Raw genomic sequence first — 13,753 nt, forward strand, 5'->3', positions numbered from 1 at the left:
TGTGGCGGCTAGCTATTGGCTTGCTAGCCGTACAAAAGGCTTGGGTGGTTTCCGCCCAAGTTGGAGAGAAAGACGGAGAGAGACGGAGAGATGGATCTCTAAGCGCTGTGGGTCCTTTCAAACCCAGCGCGTCTTTCTTAAGAAGGCAATACAGGCTCCAATTGCCAAACCCCCGGAGCCTAGCAAACTCCGGGGTACCACTTACCGACGGCCTCTAGCCTCTCCCCATCACCGATTGCAGCCCAGACGAATCCCTATCCTAGAACCCAATTTTCGAACCCACGGAGTCTTAACAGCTCCGGGGGACCTGGGAACTGAGTAACACTCATGGAGATACAGCTGTTCCGTGGGAATGAATTCTTGAACCCCGCGGAGCCTGATTCACTCTGGGGTCAAGGAACCGAGTTTATTAGAGTCCTCCAACGAGGAAGGAAGCAGAGCTGAGCCTGGAAAGCTGACCAGCCTACACCGCGACCATCTCCGGTGTAAGTAAATAATCTTTTCAATCAACCATTATGCCTCTGTGACTGATTCTAGCTCGAGCGTACTGCTCCACCCCGCGACTTTTCTCCGGCCCTGCGTGCCTGGGCTGCCGGCTACAGCCCGTGTGCACACAGACGGGCCCGGCTTGCGCCCGGCGAGGACGGGACCGGGAGCCGGCCCGCACACTTAAGAGCACTAAGCAGGGGTTATCTGCACTTTCTCACTAGGAGGGTAGTAAAACACTGGAACAGGTTACCCAGAGAGGTTGTGGAATCTTTTTTAAGTCCTGGCTAGACAAAGTCTTGGCTGGGATGATCTGGATGGGAATGGTCCTGCATTGAGCAGGGGGTTGGGCAAGATGCCCATCTGAAGCAGCCAGTGAGTGTGGGTTTTTTTGTTTTTTAAGAGCTGGGAGAGCAGGCAGGGTAGCCATTGAGAGTAGGCAGGGGATGGGGCTGATTTGGAGATTTGTCCGATTCGGTGGTGGCTGAATCTCCAAATCAGATTTGGCCAAATCGATTCTGGACAGTGATTTGAATCACTGAATCGAATCACTGTCCCCTAAATCAGCTGAATCCAAATCTGAAGTGAATACTAGCTGCTTTCCACAGGCCTAATTGAGGCCTTTGAAGTCAGTCTTTTATTTAACCTTGATAAGCATGTACTTTACTGGGCTGGGCTCTAGTGTCATTAGCATTGACACTGCAGTAGAATCTAACGGACATAACTAACAAGGGCCCATGTATGATAAGTGCTGTGCAAACATGTAATAAATGTCAGTTCCTGCTCCAAAGAGCTTATAGTCTAAAAGAAAAGGCTTAATAGGTAGATGAAGTAAACAAGCAGAGTGGGAGTGGGAGTAACAAATACCATTAAGAGGATTTACAAATTCTTAGTTGAGCAGTAGCAGTAACACAACATTGATAACTGTAGAATAACACTCAAACAGAATATATTTTATTCTGCCTAGGGTTTGCCTGACATCTTCCATGAAAACACTCTGTTTTGAGTTATTTTTAACTCTGCTAAACTTCAGCTGTTTGGACTGAAATTTTCCATGATGGGAGTCTGTCTCAGTTTGATATTATTGGGTTGGACCCAAAAAAATGACTGAGCTGTTTCCAAGAATGAGACTAAGGAAAGACATTGTCTTGCCAATATAAAAAAAATTCTGGCAGCTCAAAAAACGAGTACCCTCATTTTGAAGTCAAGACCTGAAATTTGGCAAGCATGAGGGTCTTTGTGTCAGAGATGCTTTGTGTGATCTCTGTGAAAATGGGTCCAAATTTGGCCAATGTTATGAGACACTAAAAAGAAAAAAAAGACACACTTTGCACATGCTCAATGGAGACATTTTAGGAGAAACTCTGTGAACATTGAATATGCTGCAGTCTGGTTATACTGGGAAGGTTAACAAGAAGACAACCATGAGAAAATTACCCAGGAACACATCTGTGAGGGGCCAGCAGGGGAGATCATGCTTGGGGGCAACCAACATGGGTTCATTCGAGGCAGGTCCTGTCAGACCAACCCAGTGGCCTTCTATGACCAGGTCACAAAACCCTTGGACACAGGTGTCATGGTGGACATAGTCTTTCTAGACTTTACGAAGGCCTTCGGCACAGTCTCTCACCCCATTCTCATTAAGAAATTAGGTGACTGTGGCGTCGATGCCTACACAGTCAGATGGGTCACAAATTGGCTAGAGAGTGGCAGCCAGAGAGTGGTGGTGGATGGATCTTTTTCAACCTGGAGGGATGTGGGCAGTGGGGTCCCCCAGGGATCAGTCCTTGGGCCCGTACTGTTCAACATCTTCATCAGCGACTTGGACGAGGGGGTGAAAAGCACCTTGTTCAAATTCGCGGATGACACTAAGATGTGGGGAGCACACCTACAGGCTGGGGAACTCCCTTCTCGTCTGCACAGAGGCAGAGAAGGATCTTGGAATCACTACTGATTCCAAGATGAACATGGGCCACCAATGTGGGGATGCGGCCAGGAAGGCTAACCGCACCTTGTCATGCATCCACAGATGCATCACGAGCAGGTCCAAGGAGCTGATCCTCCCCCTCTATCGAACACTGGTCAGGCCACATTTGGAGTACTGCATCCAGTTCTGGCTGCCACACTTCAGGAGGGATGTGGGCAGCATGGAGAGGGTCCAGAGGAGGGCCACTCGCATGATCAGGGGACAGCTCCCTACTAACGGAGGCTACAGGACCTGAACCTGTTCAGACTCCACAAGAGAAGACTGAGAGGGGATCTGGTGGCTGTGTACAAACTGGCCAAGGAGGACCAGCAGGCTATGGGAGAGTCCCTGTTCCCCCGAGCACTACCGGGAGTAACGAGGAATAATGGCCGTAAGTTGACCGAAAGCAGATTCAGGCTAGATATCAGGAGACACTACTTCACAGTCAGAAAGGCTAGGATCTGGAACCAACTTCCAAGGGAAGTGGTGCTCGCTCCTACCTTGGGGGTCTTCAAAAGGGGGCTAGATAATCACCTAGCTGGGGTCGTTTGACCCCAGCATCCTTTCTTGCCCTTGGCAGGGGGTCGGACTTGATGATCTGCTCAGGTCCCTTCCGACCCTACCAACCATGAAATTCCCTCCAAACACAGGGAATTGTTCAAGAGGAATCTCAAGCCTCTTTAACCTCAAGGACCCAAGAGTCAGCTCCCATACCCATTGTGTCCACTTGAATGATTACTTTCCTCTGTGGCTAAACACTATGATCTGAGGTTCCAGTCCATGTCCTGCAGGCCAGGCTCCTTCAAGATGCATTATTGCTAATGCTATCCAAAGACTCAAGCTTTAATATTGGGGTTATTTGACCACAGCATTCTTTCCTGCCATGGCAGGGGGTCGGACTTGATGATCTGCTCAGGTCCCTTCCGACCCTACCTAGTATGAAACTTTGAAGACTGGGAGTAGGAATGTGGGAGATGAGAGAGGATAGATATGGTAAGGAGTTTATTTGCAGGGGGAGAGGTGGGACTATCTGGGTAGAAAGATTGGAACAAGGTGTGAAGGTAGGTAGCTTGGGAGACAAACTCAGATTGGCAACCTGGGAGGCAGAAGAGAATGGGATGGGACCCAGTGTACAAGAAAGGAAGAGACAAATTGGGTAAGAAACCAGGAATGGAGAAATGGAAGTCCTGGGCAAGGAGACTAGGAGTTTGGAGGGCAAAGGACACACCCTGGCAGGTTAGGGTATTAACTTGTGTTGTGTTCACTGTGTAGTTTTTCTAAGAGATTAAACAATGGATTTGTTAGACAAATTAATGTTTTGGATCAGGATGATTTTGCTTGAGGCGGGACATTTGACCTACAGAGGTCCCTTCCAGTCCTGCTTCTTTATGATTCTATAAAGCTGAAGGAGGGGGCACTGGGACCCAAATACTGAAGGAGGGTCACTGCTGGTAGCCCAGGGAGAAAAAGCAGGACTAGGTAAGCATGGAGACTGGTGCTGAGATATGAAACTGTATGAGTGGAGATTGGGTCTGGGTAGGCAAGGAGATTGGGACTAGAACAAGGAAGGTGCTCAGGGCAGGGGAGAGAAAAGGTTAGAACTGGGACAAGTTGGAAGGGCTGAAACAGAAGGTCTCATTCTTTGGGGCTGAGGTCAGAACAGTCTGTGCCCTCTGGATCCACTCAGAATAGAAGCTAATCTTAATTTTTGAATGCTAGATCTTAAGAAACTTTTCATACAGTGTTTTGTGAATGATGTATATCATATACAGTCAGGCTGTAGCACGTCAAGTCTTTAATTATTGACCAAAAGAAGAATATTTGATTCCAAAATAATATTTCTCCTCATCCCAGTGAAGGAAAATAACAAATCATTCCCAAGAAATGAAACATGAAAAAAAAAAAAAAAGGTTCTTTAGCCTGGGAAATTATTTTTTTCAAGAAATTAAGGAAGGTAAAAAAGGCGCCTTCTGGACAATGTTAGAATGCATCTGTCTTAGGAAGAAAGTACTTAAAGAACTTGTGTTAATTATCTTTATAATCCTTAGGAAATAAAGAATGAAAGATAATCTATTCCTTTTTCTAATCTGAAATACAAGTTCAATTTGAAAAAAAATGTTGAGTGTCCTTAACTCACACAAAGCTCTTCTGGGACTGGTAACAACAGTGGAGGGACTCAGGACCTTATGGGATTTTGATGTGCTTCTTACATTGTCATCATGCTTCAGACACTGCTGTAGATTTTCTATCCACCATTCAAAACTTATGATTTAAAGGTTTAAATTATAGGTGATCTTGTGGTTTACTTCAGTGAGCTTGGATACAACCCACACTACTTTGATCCAGACAGTTTGCATAGAGGTTAAGATTCGTTTCTAGGTGATTTTCAGGATTTTTAGGAGGGCCATTTTAGAAAATCTTTCCCAACCAGAGGTAAGGAGTTCACCCACCAAAGGGGAAAGGAAGCTCCATGGAAGTTTTCATCTCTGAGACCAGGCACTGCAGTTAATGGAGAATGGAGTTAAGGGGAAGAGAGCATGAAAAGACATAAAAAATGGATCAACTTTTCCTTTAAAGGATATATCCCACTTCAGACAAATAAGAGACAGATTCTTAGCTATCGTAAACTGGTGTTGCTCCATTTACTTTAGTGGAGCTGAGAAGCTGTCCCTTACTGTGACTTTCTATACTCATTACTTATTTTTAGTACAGTAGTATGTATAGATTTCCAATTATGGAACTAGATCCAATAAGTCAGGAGCACTCAACCTCCAGCCTCCAAGTCAGATCTGCTCCCCACTGCCCAATGTCTCAGCCCTATAGGCTGAATATCTTGGCCCTAGGCATTGGATATGCGGGGCAATCTGGTGGTTGCGTCAGAGGATAAAGCGGATCTCTTTAACCAATTCTTCACCTCCGTTTTCTTGTGCAGGGAACGGGACTTCCCTGCTGTGATAGAAGCCGGACGCGAGGGGATCGCCTTCAGACCTCAGGTTGGGGAGGACCGGGTTAGAGAGCTTCTGGAGGGGCTGGACGCGTTCAAGTCAGCGGGTCTGGATGCTCTCCACCCCAGGGTGCTGAGGGAGCTGGCTGGGGTTATTGCAGGGCCCCTGGCACGGCTCTACGAGCGATCGTGGTGCTTGGGCCAGGTGCCAGACGATTGGAAGGTAGCTAATGTGGTCCCCATCTTCAAAAAAGGGAAAAGGGAGGACCCGGGCAATTATAGGCCCGTCAGTCTTACCTCAATCCTGGGGAAGCTCTTTGAGAAGATCATCAAGGAGCACATTTGTGATGGGCCGGCATCCGAGATGATGCTCAGGGGCAATCAGCATGGATTTATTAGGGGGAGATCATGTCAGACCAACCTGATTGCCTTTTATGATCAGGTCACAAAGGCCATGGATGCAGGTGTCGCGGTGGATGTAGTCTTTCTGGACTTCAGCAAGGCCTTTGACACCGTCTCTCACCCCATCCTAATTAATAAACTAGGCGACTGTGGCATAGATGCCTACACGGTCAGATGGATTGCAGATTGGCTGAAGGGTCGCACTCAGAGGGTGGTGGTGGATGGATCATATTCGACTTGGGGGGAGGTGGGTAGTGGAGTCCCTCAGGGCTCGGTCCTGGGCCCTGCGCTGTTCAATGTCTTCATCAGCGATCTTGATGTTGGGGTGGAGAGCAACCTGTTTAAATTCGCTGATGACACCAAAATTTGGGGGGAGGTGAGCACGCTAGCAGGGAGAGAGAGATTGCAGAAGGATCTGGATAGGTTACAGGGGTGGGCAGACAGGAACAGGATGCGTTTCAATACGGACAAGTGCAGGGTGCTGCACTTGGGTAGTAGGAACCAGCAGCACACTTATAAGATGGGGAGCTCCCTACTTGAGAGCACGGAGGCGGAAAGGGATCTTGGTGTCATTATTGACTCCAAGATGAACATGGGCCGACAATGCGAGGTCATGGTTGGCAGGGCTAACCGGACCTTGTCGTGCATCCACAGGTGCATCTCGAGTAGAGCCAGGGAGGTGATCCTCCCCCTCTATGCGACGCTGGTCAGGCCGCAGCTGGAGTATTGTGTCCAGTTCTGTGCGCCCCATTTCAGGAGGGATGTGGACAACATGGAGAGGGTCCAGAGGAGGGCCACCCGCATGATCCGGGGACAACAGGGCAGACCCTACAGTGAGAGACTGCGGGACCTGAACCTATTCAGCCTCCACAAGAGAAGGCTGAGGGGGGACCTGGTGACCGTCTATAAACTCACTAGGGGGAACCAGAAGGGTTTGGGGGAGACGCTGTTTCCCCTAGCCCCTGCTGGCATAACAAGGAATAATGGGCACAAGTTGATGGAGAGGAGGTACAGATTGGACATCCGAAAAAACTACTTCACAGTCAGGGCGGCTAGGAGCTGGAACCAACTTCCAAGGGAGGTGGTGCTGGCCCCTACCCTGGGGATCTTTAAGAAGAGGCTGGATACTTACCTGGCTGGACTCATTTGAGTCCCGTTTTTGTTTTTAGGGTGAGTGGTTTTGTTTGTGTTTTTGGGTTGTTCTCCCGCCCTGGCGGGGGGTCGGGCTAGAAGATCTATTAGGTCCCTTCCGACCCTGAAACTATGAAACTATGGATTGGGCATGCAGGGTGGTGTGGGGCTCAAGTCTGGTACGTAGGACTGGGTGAAGATGGTACAGGGCTCCAGGGCCCAATCTTAGTGCACTGGGTTGGGCAGGGGTGGTGTGGTGCCCTATGCCTAGATCCTTCTGCAGGGCCTGATTCTGGTATGCAGCAGTCAGCAGAGGCCACACAGGTCCTGATCCAGTGTGCAGGCTGGGCAGAGGCAGCATAGGGCCTGATTGGGGGTGGGGGGGGAGGTGGAGAAGGACTGGCCTGCAGACCTGCCCCATGGCATTCATTTGACTTGCAGGCCAAAACATCAACCATAACTACCACAGTTCAAGGGGTTCTATACAATGTAAGAATGAATTTCTCTCTTTCCCAACAGGAAATACTTTTTTCACTGTTGTCTAAACCCCTAGAGAGCCTTCCACATGTCCATGTACAGAGAAAGGATGACCTGAGTTTCAGAGGAGTAAACTTGGCCTTAGGAGGTAAGTGCTCTGTACATCATTCAGGAGGGCCCCAACAAATGTAAAAATTATCCTCCCACATGCACATATGAGTATTTAGGGTCCATATGAGTATTAGGGTCCATGAGGTGGTGACAGCTTTTCTCCCTCCCACCATCAACTTTCTGCCTGGTTTCAGGGATTTAAAGGAAAGTAAGGAGGGGTCAACGGTGGCACCATGCCACTGCTTCTTATTTCGGGTGTGTGCCATCTCAACAATGTTGAGAACTTCATTGTTTTCGACCCTTAGGCCTTCCTTATGGCTGAGAAGTAAACCGATACACCCCTCTTTCCAAATACAGAAAGAACATGAATGGCGCTTCTGTGAGACAGAAGAAGGTGTCCCTTTGGGGAGTCAAAATAAGCTCCTCTCAAAGGGCAGTGATACTTAGGTATTCTGTATTTCTGTGTTTAAAGGGCAGACACTGAATTGCATAGTGACTCACCCAAAGATCTTAGAAGCAAGTCGTAGGAGAGGCTGAAGGAGCTAGGCATGTTCAGCTTGTGAAAGAGGTGCTTAAGAGGAGACATGATGGCAGCCTTCAAATCCTTGATGGGCTGCCATAGAGAAGAGGAAAAGCACCTTTTCCCTCTTGCTGCAGAGAATTGGACACAGACCAGTGGTTTGAAGTTGCAGCAACGTAGAACAGTGAGGCAGTGAGATAGAGAAACTGGGAAATTGCAGATTCTCCCTCACTGGAGGTGTTCAAGGAGAGGTGGGAATGATATAGGCATAGCTATGCCCGTGTCATTGTATGGGTATTTCCATGCTTCTGAGCTTTTCAGGTTGCCACATGGGGCTGGGAGAGAATTTCTTCTCTCCCCCGCTGCTAATGTGTCAGGGTTTGGGTTTTTTTAAAGGCTTCCTCAGAGGCATTGGCTGTTGGCTGTAGCCAAGGCTGCAGAATGACTGGGGCATTGGTGGCATGTAGGGGGTGCCCGCGGGTGTGCCTGAGATCTGCTGTGCACCCTCTGGAAACCTAGCTATGAAACCAGAAGCGCCAGTGGAAGTGCACTTCCAGTTTTGCTGCTGGCTTGGTGATCAGCGGGAGGGGAGAGCCCCCCCTGCCCAGTTGGCGATCGACCGCTGGGAGACCCCCCTCCCATCGGCGATCTGGTGCCCCCCCAGACTCGGGAGGCCCCAGCCACCCATGGACTGGGGTGTGCCAGTGCTCCTGCTGAGACTTAAAGCCAGAGGTTCCTTGAGCCCCTCTGTTTAAGGGCAGATGGATCATCGTATTTGGGGGCAGGAAGGAATGTCACCACATGGTCAGATTGGTATGGGCTGTGAGGATTTTTGCCTTCCCCTGCAGCAGGAGGTATGAGCCTTTTCCTGGGATATCTTGAGAACATATTAACAAATTTGACAGTAGCTGGGCCTTGGCCACCATGGTCCCCCTGCTTTATCTGTGGCAAGTTAGGGTGTTGTCTTGCCTGGTGTCAGGATTGACTATGTAGCTTTGCTAAGAGGTTAGACAATGCATGTGTATAGGGTGGCTTAAGTAGGGAGGATCCTGCCTCAGAAGCGGGCTGGGCTAGACGACCTACGAAGGTTTCTTCCAGCCCCACTTCTCTCTGATTCTGTGATTCAAAGGATTCGATGTGGTGTCCTGTGGACAAAAGGACTAAATGATGGTTGGGTTAGCCAGCTTTTTGGTGCTCCCCAAATTGGGTTCAAAATTACAGCTCCCCTCCCTCTACTCCGCCTCCAGATGAAGGGCATGAACTGAGTGTGTGGCCTTGGGTAAGTCATGTCATCTCTCTCCAAGCCTCCCATCTGCAACGTCAGGATCAAAACTACCTGGGGTGTTGTGAACATAAACCAATTTGTTAATGAGGCAGATAAATCCTGGTGGAACTCCGGTGATTTCACTACCGTTACATTAGGAATCAATTTGTCCCCAAGTTTGCCCAGTGCTTCGTACATACAAGCACTATGTAAGCATGAGGCATTATTAATGGAAGTTCATCGTGTGAAATAGTATTAAGAACCAGTTAGAAGAGTGATTGTGTTTCACGCTGGCAGGGAAGATAAGAAACGCTGCTTGACTCCCATTGCAGCACCTATTAGCAAAATGAGAGCCCTGTCTCCTTTGCACTAATGAGCGCTAGAATAGAATGTGAACTATTAACTAAAGGAAACTCTTTTCAGCCATAAAAAACCCAAAAGCTATGTGAAAATAAATCACTCTTTCAATCAAGGCTACTAGGTGGATAGATTATTACAGGGTTCAGACCTGTGGGGTGCCTGCTCTGTAGGAGCTTTTGTTCACAATAACATGACATAAAGTCCTTATTTACATTTTTCTAAGGGTTCACATGACTTGTTGCCATGGGAAAAGCTGTAGTTGTCTGGGATACCCTTTTATACATACATATATCAGCCTGCTATTGCTTTGATAGTGCTATTTCAAAACTACCAAATGCATGTGGAAGGCCTATTATTTTAACAGTTTGATTCAAGTTTTAATCTAATAAAAGATTTAAAAGATTATTACTGGAGCATCATTTTTTTTTTTTTTAGCAATTGCTTATTTTTCCTCTCCTCTGAGTTTTGTGATTGTTTTTAACTATTTATTTCTTTGGGACTAGTTCAAGTCTAGAGGTTTGTTGGGTTTTTTTTCTTTCCAAGCCTGAAAATAATGCTCTCTCTAGGTACACAAGCCCAAAGTTTTAAAAGGAGTGCACCTCCCATTTTGGTCTCAGTATAGGGGAGCCTAATTTTAAATAACTTAGCACTCACTGCATGGATCTTAGTGTCCCAATAAGAACCAGCTGCTGCTAAATACCTTTGAAACTCAAACCCTCTCTAGGAGTCCAAATAAGCACCAAGTGCTTTTAGAAATACAGCACCAATATTAATGCTGGGCACTTGAAACTGGCCCTGTGGCTTGTTGCAAATTTGCCTGTTAGCGCCAGATCTAAAACCTGTTTAGTTCAATGGACAGATTCCCAGGTGACATACAGACATCACACTTTTTCCAGTGTCAGTGATTGGAAACCAGTCTAAAAACCATAAAAGTACAGAAGTTTGGCGCACAGAGTGGTTTAAAAATGGTGGAACCTGGTCTAAGATAGACCTGGATCAACGGGCACTCAAACTTAATTGATTTAGGTTAGACCAGTGCATTGAACTTCAGTACCAATTCCCCTAACAACTTAAGTTAGTTTGCTGTCTGCTAGCATCCCAGGTGTGTTCGTGGCCCCTGCTAGTCCCCTCTTGCAGGGAGCCGTGCTAGCGCTCGCCCCATGTTTGGCTGCTCTGGCCGAATGCCCAGTGGGCTCTGCCCTACAGCTCTCTCAGACCTCAGCCAGCACAGCCCCTCTTCCCAGCCCTTCCTACTGCCTCTGGTCAGCTGTCAGCCACAGCTAGGCAGTGGGGGGCTTCAGTGGGGGGTGGGAGGGGGAGGGGTTGAATGTCTGTACTTAGCCCCAGTGATTTCAGACCCCACAACAATTATGAACTACAAATGAACTTCAGCTTTTGCTAGAGGTCAGAGAGGAGCTATATGCACACATGTTGAAATAAATGGCATTTTCAGAAGCCTGCTCCATATGCTCTGCCTCTTTTTCTACCTTCTTTGTCCACAGAATATTGGGTTACAGAAGTCTTGGATCTCAACCTTGTGCCTCAGACATCCTAGGACCTAGATGGTGGATGTAACGAGAAGATTGTCATTTCCATTTTTTATAGGATTCTTTTTTGAAGTGGCAAGATGGTAAGGAGTGTCTCTTTTCAGACACTTTCAGAATATCAACAGTTTTTAAATTCTTCCAAGACACTAGGTATACATGTCTGACAAGCTGAAGGTTTATTTCTTAAAATCCACAAAGAGCTGGTTGAATGCTGTAAAATAATGTCCATATCACAAAACATCTGTTTGAGTCTGAGTCTGGCTACACATATACCTCTTACTATTCACTAAACTAATGTTTGCACAAGATTTTTGTAAATGTTTTGGAAGGGTCTGTTCTCCATATGGATAGACATATTTGGGTATCCATGCCTAAGCAAGACTATTTACTATTCATCATGTGTTATTCAGTATTTGTTTAGTTATTATTTGTCATTTTAAAAAAAAATTCCTGTTCACAAAGTCTCAGTTATCAAGCCAGGTAGCAAAAACAAGACTGTCTGATATAAATGACCCACAGCATAACACAGACAGTATTTATGTAGGAATCAATGTGAATGATCTGTAGGTTGAAAATCCAAGGTGTTGGGTAAATATAAGCAAATAGCAGGAAATCATTGTTGCTTTTTGCAGAGGATTCCTGGCAAGAACAAAGAGATAAATTAATCAACCAATTCATTAGCAACAAATAATTCAACCAGTTTTACTCTATAGTGATTCCATGTATACCCAAGCTACAGTTTTTTCCTGCTGTATGTTCATTTCCTTTGGCTTGAGAAAAAATATCTCATCTCTTCCCCCAGCCTGTGCGTGTTCTTTAATATTTCACCTTGGTTGCTGTTAATACCAAAACCAACATAATATAATGGCAGCCAAATGCTCATTTAAATCTTCTGGCTGGCATAGCTTTCCTCACTAATGGCAGAGGAAGCACCCCCATGCTGTCAAAGCACAGGCTAATGTATAATGAGGAGGATCATGGAGTGTAGTTTAAAACCAGTACGTTTCCCTACTTGTAGGTGCTGTTAACAAGTAGAAACCTGGTATCTGCTGCATAACTCCTCTATATATTTATTTGAAAAATGTCACTAAAAGTTTCCCTTACAGACATGCACAATCATAGCTCTGTCCTTTTCATTTCAACAACTGAGTGCCTGGTTAAATAAAGAAAAGGGTAGAAAATAAATAAGAGGCTTTTTTATTATTATTTCTGGGGCCAGAAAGAGTCAGAACTGTAACACTTTATAATAAGGTAGGTGAAATGTAGAAGCAGAATATGATGGACAGAGAGAGACACACACACACACGCACACAAAATCCAAGCTCAGGAACAGTGAAAGTTATTGAATTGAAAGTTATTGAAAACCCTGAAGATACTACAGAGGAAAAGCTCGTAAAATAATTATGACCGCTGGTCAATTGAAATGCTCTCAAAACAGAGATAACCTGGTTCCCAAGCTTCGTATGACAGCAGTGAGTTCAGCTTTAAAAACAAAAAACCTGAACTGTCTGTATACGCCTCACCCAAAGGATTTCCTTCATCTGATGCTGCTGCAACTAATAGAAAATATTATTAGAGCTTGGCTGGGGAAGCTTTTCATTTTCCAAATCAAAAGGGTTATTTACAGTTTTAAATGAGGAGACTGTCCATCATGTAACATATTGTCTCTGGCTACATTGTTAGGTAAAACACACACGGGGAAAAATAAATCTTTCAAAGCTGTTTCTGAAGGAATAGCTAATGACGAAGTGCCTTTATGGTTTCATCCTGCTCCCGCTCCAATCCAATAGAAAGACTTGCAGGGATTTTAGTGATGTACCATCAAGCCCCTAAATCACAGCCTTGGGCAGGGGCTATTTTAGAGGAAGTATCACCCGAGTAGAAGCTCCGAACATCATTGCTCTTAACCTAGGCTTTTTATCCTGTGTACAGGACCTCCATTTGACGCAGGAGGTACATGGTCCTATGAGGGGGAATGCCTTACTGGACCTGGTATTGGCAACGGGGGATGACATGGTAGGAGACCTACAGATCGGTGGTCACCTGGGGGACAGTGATCAGCAAATAATAGAATTCATCATAAGACGTCGAGTGGGTAAGGTAACTAGTAGGGTGAAAGTGCTAGACTTTAGGGAAGCTGATTTCAATGAACTCAGGCGATTAGTCAAGGATGCACTGCAGAGTAAGAGTTTTGAAGAGATGGGAGCCCAGGAAGGGTGGCTGTGCCTTAAGGAAATGATCCTTTGGGCACAGAGGGAGACGATCCCGATGTGGGGAAAAAGGGGGAAAGGGGCAAGAGGCTTCCTTGGCTGACCAGAGAAATCCAGAGCAGCCTACGGGCAAAAAGGGGGGCATATAAAAAGTGGAAACGGGGAGAGATTACTAAAGAGGAGTATACCTCCTCTGCTCACACTTGTAGGGAGGCAGTTAGACGGGCCAAAGCTACCATGGAGCTGAGGATGGCATCCCAAGTTAAAGATAACAAAAAATTGTTTTTTAGATATATAGGGAGTAAAAGGAAGGCCCAGGGACGAATAGGACCCCT

The 13,753-nt window shown here is 46.4% G+C and overlaps 1 long non-coding RNA gene across 1 annotated transcript in view; it reads left to right on the forward strand.

Annotated features, from left to right (window-relative positions):
• The window catches only part of LOC112549140, a 16,980-nt gene extending 4,606 nt beyond the window's left edge, over positions 1–12,374 (forward strand). Inside the window, exons 2-3 of the long non-coding RNA XR_003092477.1 lie at positions 7,449–7,554; positions 11,164–12,374. This is a non-coding gene — a long non-coding RNA (uncharacterized LOC112549140). The remainder of the gene's footprint in view (positions 1–7,448; positions 7,555–11,163) is intronic.
• The last annotated feature ends 1,379 nt before the right edge of the window (positions 12,375–13,753 follow it).

This window comes from Alligator sinensis, unplaced genomic scaffold (genome assembly GCF_000455745.1).
Source record: "Alligator sinensis unplaced genomic scaffold, ASM45574v1 scaffold301_2, whole genome shotgun sequence".
Classification (NCBI taxonomy): domain Eukaryota; kingdom Metazoa; phylum Chordata; order Crocodylia; family Alligatoridae; genus Alligator; species Alligator sinensis.